Below are 8973 nucleotides of genomic sequence, written 5' to 3' on the forward strand. Positions count from 1 at the left end.
TGCTATAAATTGACTATGTGATTTGCTTATTTGCGAAATTAGGTTAGGGTGAGAGATTAAGTTTAACTTGTTAAATTAGGGTATAATTATCTTTCCTTTACTTGATATTATGAGTATTTAGTGTAATTTGAACAATTATATAATGATTATTTTTCAAGTCTTGAGGAATTAAATTTGACAAAAGTGCATATATTGTTTCACCACTTGAATCATTGTAGTTGATTATGTATGGATTGCTTGAGGACAAGCAATGATTTAAGTGTGGGGGAGTTTGATAAGTGACTAATTTACGTAATAATTGAATGATATTTTATATTATTTTTAGTCACTTTGGTTATATTATTGGAAGAAAATGAATCATTTTGGTTATAATTGGTGAAAAATGTTTTTAAGTAATTAAATGAGGTTTTTATCACTTTTTACTTTGATTTTGTGCATTTTGACAGTTTTGACACATTTTCGTATTTTGGCTATAATTTGAGCTACAATGATCGGATTGAGATGATTCCTAAACCAATTTGAAGATAAGAGATAGATCTACAACTTTGATTAAAACATTTGAATCCAGTTTGAAGGTTTTCCAGGTTAAAAAGCCGAATTACAGTAGCTAATTTCAATTGGTCGAAGCTGAAACAGGGCAGTGAGCAGTCAAGGGTATTTCGGTCATTTCTCAGCATATACATCCAAATGAGGTGATTCTTGATGCATTGGAAAGATAACTCAAAGGGCTACAAGTTTTATGTTTTGATCAAGAGCTAAATCAGCTTTTATCATCAAGAAAAGTTTAGTTGAAGTTCACACAAAATTGAAGCAGAGCTAGAAATTGAACAAAAGTGCACCAAAATGTCACTGTAGCAATCCGGCCGGAACTTGGCCGAATTGTGGTCAGAGAAGGCTGCTCTTTACGCGGAAAACTCAATTTCACCTCCACTAAGTCACATGTAATGCTAGACATGTGAGAAACATTACCAGCTATAAAAGGGAGGCGTAAGCCTCATTTCTTGACACCTTTCATCTTTATATAGCCAAAACTTGCAAGATTGAAAGGAGAATAGAGAGACATACGGGAGAAACTTGGAGTGCAGAGATGTAGCACTTGCACTTTCTGAGTAGTAGGATAGTTTAGTTTAGAATAGTGTAGCTCTTCCATTCTTGTATATTAGCTAGATTAGGATGAAAATGAAGATGAAGAAGGAGCAGTTGAAGCTCATGTGACAAGGGTTATCTCTTTTCCAACTCTTTATCTTTTGTATTGGTTTCTAAGTTTAGTTGATATGCAAGTTCTGGATTTTGTGTTCAATATGTGTCTCTAAAGTTTATACATTGGGTTTGGTTGAACTTTCTAGAATTGTTAGTATTTATTATTTGGTTATTTGATTGCTATGATTTGTGCAAGTTATTTAGCACTTTGGCTCTTTAAATCATGATTAATCTGGTACCATTGATTGTGATTATCTAAGGTGTTGTTCCGCAATGAAAATTGAGATTTAACACTAGTTCAAGAATGCTAAACATAGGGAGTACACTCACGAAAATAGAGGTGCACCTATGTTTTTTAGTGATTCATTTCATGTAATTTCACTGAAGAAATGAACTTGTAGCTAATTTCATAACCATGAGAATAGGTATGAATTAGTTATAAGTATAATTGATTCACTACGAAAGTAGGATTCAAATGCATAAGGAAATTACACCATAACTAGCCTAGATGTAGTACTCAATGACCAAATATAGCACTTGCATGAGCAGTTAGGGATACCACAACCTAAGAGCTTTCATTTGTTATTTCTGCATAATTCAGTAGGTTTTTTTACTTGTTATAATTCATTGATAGTCTGAAATAATAGAGAGTTTTAGTAGTGTCGTAATTACAACTTCCTTGTGGGATCGACCCTAATACCTATACTCGTTCACGATTTCGTATACTTCATAAATCGCAGTTGTGGGTATTAGGAGTTTATGAAATGTGAACTTTGGTTAGGATGAGTTTAATGTTATATGTTATACCCAGCTCGTCATGGTTGTTTGAAGCTGGGACGACCCCACCTCCCCCTAAGGCGAACCAAAGGGTTCGGCGGGCCACCTGCCCAGCTCTCGCCGAGACTCACTACAATCTTCAAGTAAATTACAAATTAAACTCCAATATCACATGAAATACTCCACTAAAACAATCATGTACTCTAAAATATAAAAGAACGATTCATGCTTATATATTACATCCAAGATTTTCAATGTACTTTTACAATACCGAAAGCCCAAAATAATCATAAGTTTTACACTATGGAGTCCCATAATTAAAGATAACGACTAGTTCTACGCAAAGGGGGTCACTAATTAAACCTTAGAACTTCCACTTCCAAACCTGTTAAGGAAAACAAATTGGGGTGAGCTAACGCTCAATGAGGCCAAGGGAAAAACATGCAAGCATGCTAGCAAAGACACAATATAAAGCAATAACTTGAGTGACAAGTAACTTCGAAACATTAAGCAAGTAGGGAATTTAATCACAATAAAAGGATACGGCAGCTCTCAAGAGCTAATCCACGCACGATCCAAGCTCAGGTAGTTGACTCTCCGTCAACTTTCACAGTTATCCATGTAGAACTCCACTTACTACCTCCAGCCACCATGACACCCTCTTGGATCCATAACCAAACAAGCATGTAGGTGGTATCACTTAACAAGTATACCTAGCAAGACCCCTTATTTGGATCAAGCTATAACACTTCCCAAGGTTCACCAAGTTTCTCGACCAAGCCCTTGCCGGCTCGAGTTACAAAGCTAGCCAATGGGTTGGGGCGTCCCCCCCCATTCACTTTTAGGTCGATGAGACGAAGCTCCAATCGACAAGATTTGGTCATGGCATTGAGACGGGATGAGCGGTACCTCCTACCCTAAAAGGGCATGATACATTCTGCCGCTCAATGCTCACGAAAAACACTTTCATTTGCATTCACATATAACACGTATCACTTATCAAGCAAGCAATTTCATGAAAGAGAGGACAAGGACGATAAAGTACGCTCTAGCCTCATTAACTAGCAAGTACAAGAAACATTTCATTTAAATACTTAACATGCACTTGATACTTACCAAAAGTCGTGAGAGAGAGAAAAAATGAGGCGGCTAAACGAGTTCTTTGGAGTTCTCATATTCACCTGAGACATGTATAATCACGATCATTCACATGCATATTCAAGGCCAAGCAAAAATATCAAGTCATTTTCATGTTTATTGTAAAAATCAGGAAACTGGAGATTTATGGTAGAAACCTTTAGAAAATCGTAACTTAATATTTACAAGTCCAAAATTTGCATGGTTGATAACGTTGGAAACCTAATTGAAAGGGCTACAACTTTGTAGAAGACACATTGATGAGATTCCATATGGATTTTGCCCAGTTTTTTCGTCAACAGACTGCTGCAGTAAAATGCAGGGCAGGGAAAATTCTGTTTTTCCAGCGGACGTGGAAAAAAATTTTCCACGTCCTATGTGTCTAGTTTCAAACCAAACACACAGGACTCGATTTGGAGTGGTATACACCAAAAGATAACCTTTTTCCCGAAACTGGTCTGATGTTCCAGAAAGCAAATTTCCAGTTTTCACTTTAACAAGTTCACTCCTTTCTTTTCCTTTGAAGAGCTAATCGGTTTAATCAACCCAAATACACTTAAAATCAATTATTTTGGCAAAACTTTAACTCAAATAAAAGCTCCAAAAATCTGAAATTTCGTCCCAAAATTTCAGCCAACATGAAAGATTCAAAACAGAAACTTTTCCTCTTACTATACTTAAACACACACAAGTTCATCCATCCAAATTAAGGAATACCTTGCCATAATTAACAAGACAAACATGTAATAAAACAAGATTTATTACATATATACATCCAATCACATATCACACATCCAATATCGAAATATGAAGACCTAGATCAAGTGCGATAAGGTACACCTCCGTCTAAGTCTCATTTAATCACATTAATCATATAAGGCAGCTAATAAAATAAATCCCAATTGCTCAAATCAAACACATGTCCTTAGGTAAGTGCGATAAAGTACACACTCACCTTATAAAGAGAATACAGTTCACAAATCCATTTAGCAAACCCTTTTTGTAACGGCAAATACATTTAAATAAACAAAGGGGCACATTTAACTAAAATACTTGAGGAAAGATTTTAACAAATAAGGAACACTCACCAATCACCGCTCATGATCCCCATTGACCACAATTGATTATTGTCCAAATCCAATTCCTAAAACACAAAGTTCAATATCACATATCACTGTCACCTTTTAGCAATTTAAGCACAACTTGAGCTACACTTATCGGATTGAAACAAACAATATATAGTTTCGAAGCTAAGACATAGCTCTACAATTCTCATGAAGACATCTCAACTCAGTTCCCACCCTAACCTAGCCAAATTTACCCAAACAGCCCCCAGATTTTCCAGTTCGAAGCTCACTGTGAAATGCAACTAACAGTCCTGATTCATTCAATCATATCTCAGTACACACAACTCTGATTCAGGTAATTCCAAAACCATTTGAAATCTAAGATACAAGGCTACAATTCTTAAGAAGGCATCAAAAACTAATTCATTCATCTTCCCAGCCAAACGAAGCAATTACAGAGGCAGATTATCATGTCTGACAAAAACAGGGCAGCAAGGGTAAAATAGTCATTTCATGAGGTACCCTGTTCCGATTGAGCTGAAAATCTACAAGCATAATCTACACTCAATTCTCTACAACTTCCATGTTTTGTTCTAAGGCTAATTCAGCCTCCATCATACCCGAATATTCAAGCCAATTTCAGACAAGAAATCTGGAACAGTAATCAAAACTGCCAAATTCATTCAATCAATTTCAACCCACGAATTTCCAGCTATGAAATCAGTTCCTAGCTTAATAACTCCAACTTCTAGTTACTACTACAAGCTATACCATAAAAATTGAGAGCTAGGAAGTCAGGTTACCTTTCAATCTTCAAGAAACAAAGCTGGACAGAGATGATGAAGACAGCCAGCAGTCAATCGTTCCTTCTCCTTGCTTTCACACATAATTGGAGGGATAAATGGTTGATTGAATTCCCAGATTTCCTCTTGCTTTTCTCCCTTTTCCCCTCTATTTTCTCTCGCTCTCTCAAGGCTCTCTTTCTCTCTCTCTCTCTCCTTTTTCTTGTCCAGCTTGCCCGACTTCCCCTCCCCTCTCTTTCTTTTATGTTATTTACTTTGCTTAACTAGGAAGGCTTGATATATTTTAGAGTAGAGTCAAAGTCTTCTTTTCCTTTCTTTTCTTTTGGTCACTTTTTTTTTTTCTTGCTCTCACCCGGCTCTCCTCCTCTTTGTCTCTTGTTGTTTTTGGTCTTGTCTTGGTTAATATAACTTAGTCAAAGTGCCAAGTTAAATCCAAGTTTTGCTTTTGTCTCTTGGTCAATTTTGTCAAGCTTCAACTTCCAACCACATTTTTTGGGCCCTCACAGAAGCAAGAGTGCAGAAAAGAAAAAGAAAAAGAAAAAGAGACCAATATGATGTTGCTACTGCTGTTAATCTACGCAGCCTTGATAGTTGAGGCGGGGGCAACAATGGCAATGATGCTGAAACTTTCCCTACCATGATGATGAGAATTGAAGAGAAATTTTAAAAAAAATTATTTTTACATATTCATTGGTTCATAACCACAAAACGAAACAAGAAATAGAATGCACAATCTTTTAATTATGGAATTCAATTTGTTACCATTGACACAGATGATTTCCATCTAATTTTCACACTATCTAACTACCGGGGGGTGGGGGGTCTTCTAGATATATTTGAAGAAGATGGTGTTCCATGTCCTCCAGACAAACCACAAGAGGGTTCTGCACATTTTACCTTGATAATAAGGATTAATTTTATATACGCTGATAGTGTATGTACTGTCATGTCTGGATGGATGCCATATTTGTTGAATTTGAATTTCAAATCTAAATTTTTACATATGTGGTATTCATCTAACTATGATAGTATGTACACTGCAAGATTTACTCTAATAATAATGGGCAACACTAAAACTCCACTTTTATTATTGAGAACTTATACATTGTTTTAGTTTGCATTGTTCACCAAAAGTTGCACTTCTATCAATTATGTGTAATACTGGTGAGTTAGTGTACCTATCTTCATTTTAAACTAAATGAATACTGTGAATATCACTATAAATGTAACATTATTAGATATTGATAATTTCAAGTATTTTATACTTATTAAGCATTTGCCTTGCAAATTTTCAAAATATTAGATCTTCCAATAAGTCATTGTGGAATACACATTATAATCTTTTGAAGTTAAAACCAAACTAAAATGACACACACACACACATATATATACTCTTTTTTAACCTCATATAACAAAACTATACATGTGAAATTTATTTTGCAAGTGGTTAGAAAGTCATTCCTTGTGATTGTTATCTTAGAAATAAGCAGTTCTTACTTGATTAAATAATTCAAAAAATAATTCTATTTAACTAGTCAATTAGCCTTAACTCTCTTGCTTGTTCTAATTAAAAAAAAATCTTGACTCTTGAGATTTCTAAATTGTTCCCATGGAGATGGGGTTGTTGATTGAATGTTAAGGCATATATCAAAACAATATTATTCATATCCCTGATTGAATTAAGGAAAATAGAGTAGAGTGCCTAGCATGAAAATAAATTGCACAAATATAACTTATTAAAAGACGTTGAAAATTATATAGGTTTCAAGATATAATTTAGTTAAAACTTATAGAAAATAACATGGTAATATTTAGTTGAGTGTATAATAAAAATGTCTAATTTATATTTTTTGGTTAAGATAGTGAAAATTGTATGAGTTTAAACTATGAGCCTACATTATTTTAATTTTTGTATCAAGCCAAAATTGAGTATTTTGCTAGTATATACTTTTGTTCTCTATAAAATATTTTTGTAACTGGAGAGAACTTCATTGCCTAAGTCAGTGCCCAAATAATCTCGTACGCACCAAAATATGTTTAATTATCTTTCATTTATTTTGTTCATTATGGCTTTCTAGATCCTCATTTGTGTTAATTCTTTTAAAAGTTTCCTAATTAGGAAGATCCTATTATTTTCTAGCTTCGTAGGAAGACGAATAATCTCTTCTAGAAGAGATTGTTTGTTTCCCATATATCCCTTCTATTACCCGATTACTTCTGTCAAGTATCTAATCCAATTGGATTCCATTTAGAATGTAAAACTATTGATCCATTTGCTAAGCCTATAAGAATGTTGAAATTCTTAAAATAATTTGTCTTACTATCTACCTACAAAGTAGTAATATGTATATTAGAACCTCAAAGAAAAATTTATTTTTCAGTGTTTAACCTTCATTATGTTGTGTTGAGGGAATGTTATAAATAATCATACTCTATTGTTAGCCAAACCCTATTATGGTTTAAGGTTGAAGACCCACGAATTAGAGGGCTTGAGTTCAAATCCTCACTTCTTAAGCCCCATACTCTTTTGCTGCTAGAAAAAAAAAACCCTGTTATGGTTTGTTCGCATGTCGATTCTTTTGTCCCCAAAGTAATGAAAAATAGTATCACTACATCTTTACATATTTCTCATATTGGATTTTATTCATTCAAACACATATTACTAGCCATTGGATTGTATGCCCAATGATCAGATGTTTAAACATGGCCATCAATTGATCTTGATAACAATTTTACACTTTTTCACAAATGCATGATACACTTGTTGGCCAGCGTCTAACATAACATCTCTAATGATGCAGGAAACAATTTGTGTGGCTGACCTTTGAAATTATCTTGCCCCAAAAAGAAATCTATTCAAAAAACCATAGTCATTATTTTTATTTTTGTTGGAGTTGTTTTAATTACAATTCTTTTAGCCTCTTTTTTCTGTCGATTTTGGATTAGACGCTCAGACTATGAGGAATCCACTATTGAAAACCTCAAGGGTAAAGAATCTTTTCATAAACCTTATACTAGCAAGAGATGGGTAGATGATCAACAAGCTCTAAAGTACAAAAGAAACAACCAAGGAGACTTATTATATTTTGTTAGGAATGATAGGTAGAAGTTTGAGTTAGAAGATCTACTTAGAGCTTCACCTAAAGTACTGGGCAGTGGAAACCTTGGGTCTTCGTATAAATCTAATCTTCTTAATGGTCTATCCATGGTTGTCAAAAGGTTTAGACATATGAGCAATGTGGGAAAGGAACAATTTTTTGAGCACTTGAGGAGGCTAGGAAACTTGTTATATCCTAATGGGCAAAAAATCTCAACGACCACTGAACTATTGGTCAGATTATGTTTTGACCATCAAACTATTTTTCCTCAGTAATTGGCTACTAAACAACTTAATCAGTAGATTCATGACCATTTAGTCAATAGTTGCTCTTAATCTGTGAAATTAGCAGTACACATGGCAAAGTGCGGGGGATAATTTTGTCCAATAACTACGCGGTCCTATTTCACAGATTAACTGATAATTTTATAAATTAAGAGCAATTATCGACTAAATGGTCATCACTTTACTTATTAAGTTGTTTAGTGGTCAATTACTGACGAAAAATAATTTGATAGTCAAAACATGATCTAACCAATAATTTAGTGACCGCTAAGGTTTTTTACCCTATCCTAATCTTCTGCCTCTGGTGGCGTTTTATTATACGAAAGAAGAAAAACTTTGTCACCAATTTTGCTACATGTGGAAGCTTGGCTAGCCATCTCCATGGTAAGTTATTTATGCTTTAGATATCATAATCTAGGAATTTCTCTTATTACTCCAAAAGTGCCGAATATCAACTCAAACTATTTAATTTAAAACTAAGATTAATTTATAAAAGGTTAAAACTTTTGGAACATGGATACTTTTCACATTAATATATTTGCATATACATATTAGTTAATTACATATACATAAAGGATGATCAAATTAAGGAGATCATAACTCGTAT

At 34.1% G+C, this 8973-nt stretch overlaps 1 long non-coding RNA gene across 1 annotated transcript; it reads right to left on the reverse strand.

The window, feature by feature from the left end:
- Positions 1-2323: 2323 nt before the first annotated feature.
- On the reverse strand, positions 2324-5203 carry LOC113755195. Its single transcript, XR_003465601.1, has 3 exons — positions 4985-5203; positions 4203-4258; positions 2324-2362 (listed from the first exon to the last, which is right to left on the reverse strand). It is a non-coding gene; the product is annotated as an uncharacterized LOC113755195 (long non-coding RNA).
- Positions 5204-8973: the final 3770 nt, after the last annotated feature.

This window comes from Coffea eugenioides, unplaced genomic scaffold (assembly GCF_003713205.1).
Source record: "Coffea eugenioides isolate CCC68of unplaced genomic scaffold, Ceug_1.0 ScVebR1_129;HRSCAF=551, whole genome shotgun sequence".
In the NCBI taxonomy this organism is placed as follows: Eukaryota; Viridiplantae; Streptophyta; class Magnoliopsida; order Gentianales; family Rubiaceae; genus Coffea; species Coffea eugenioides.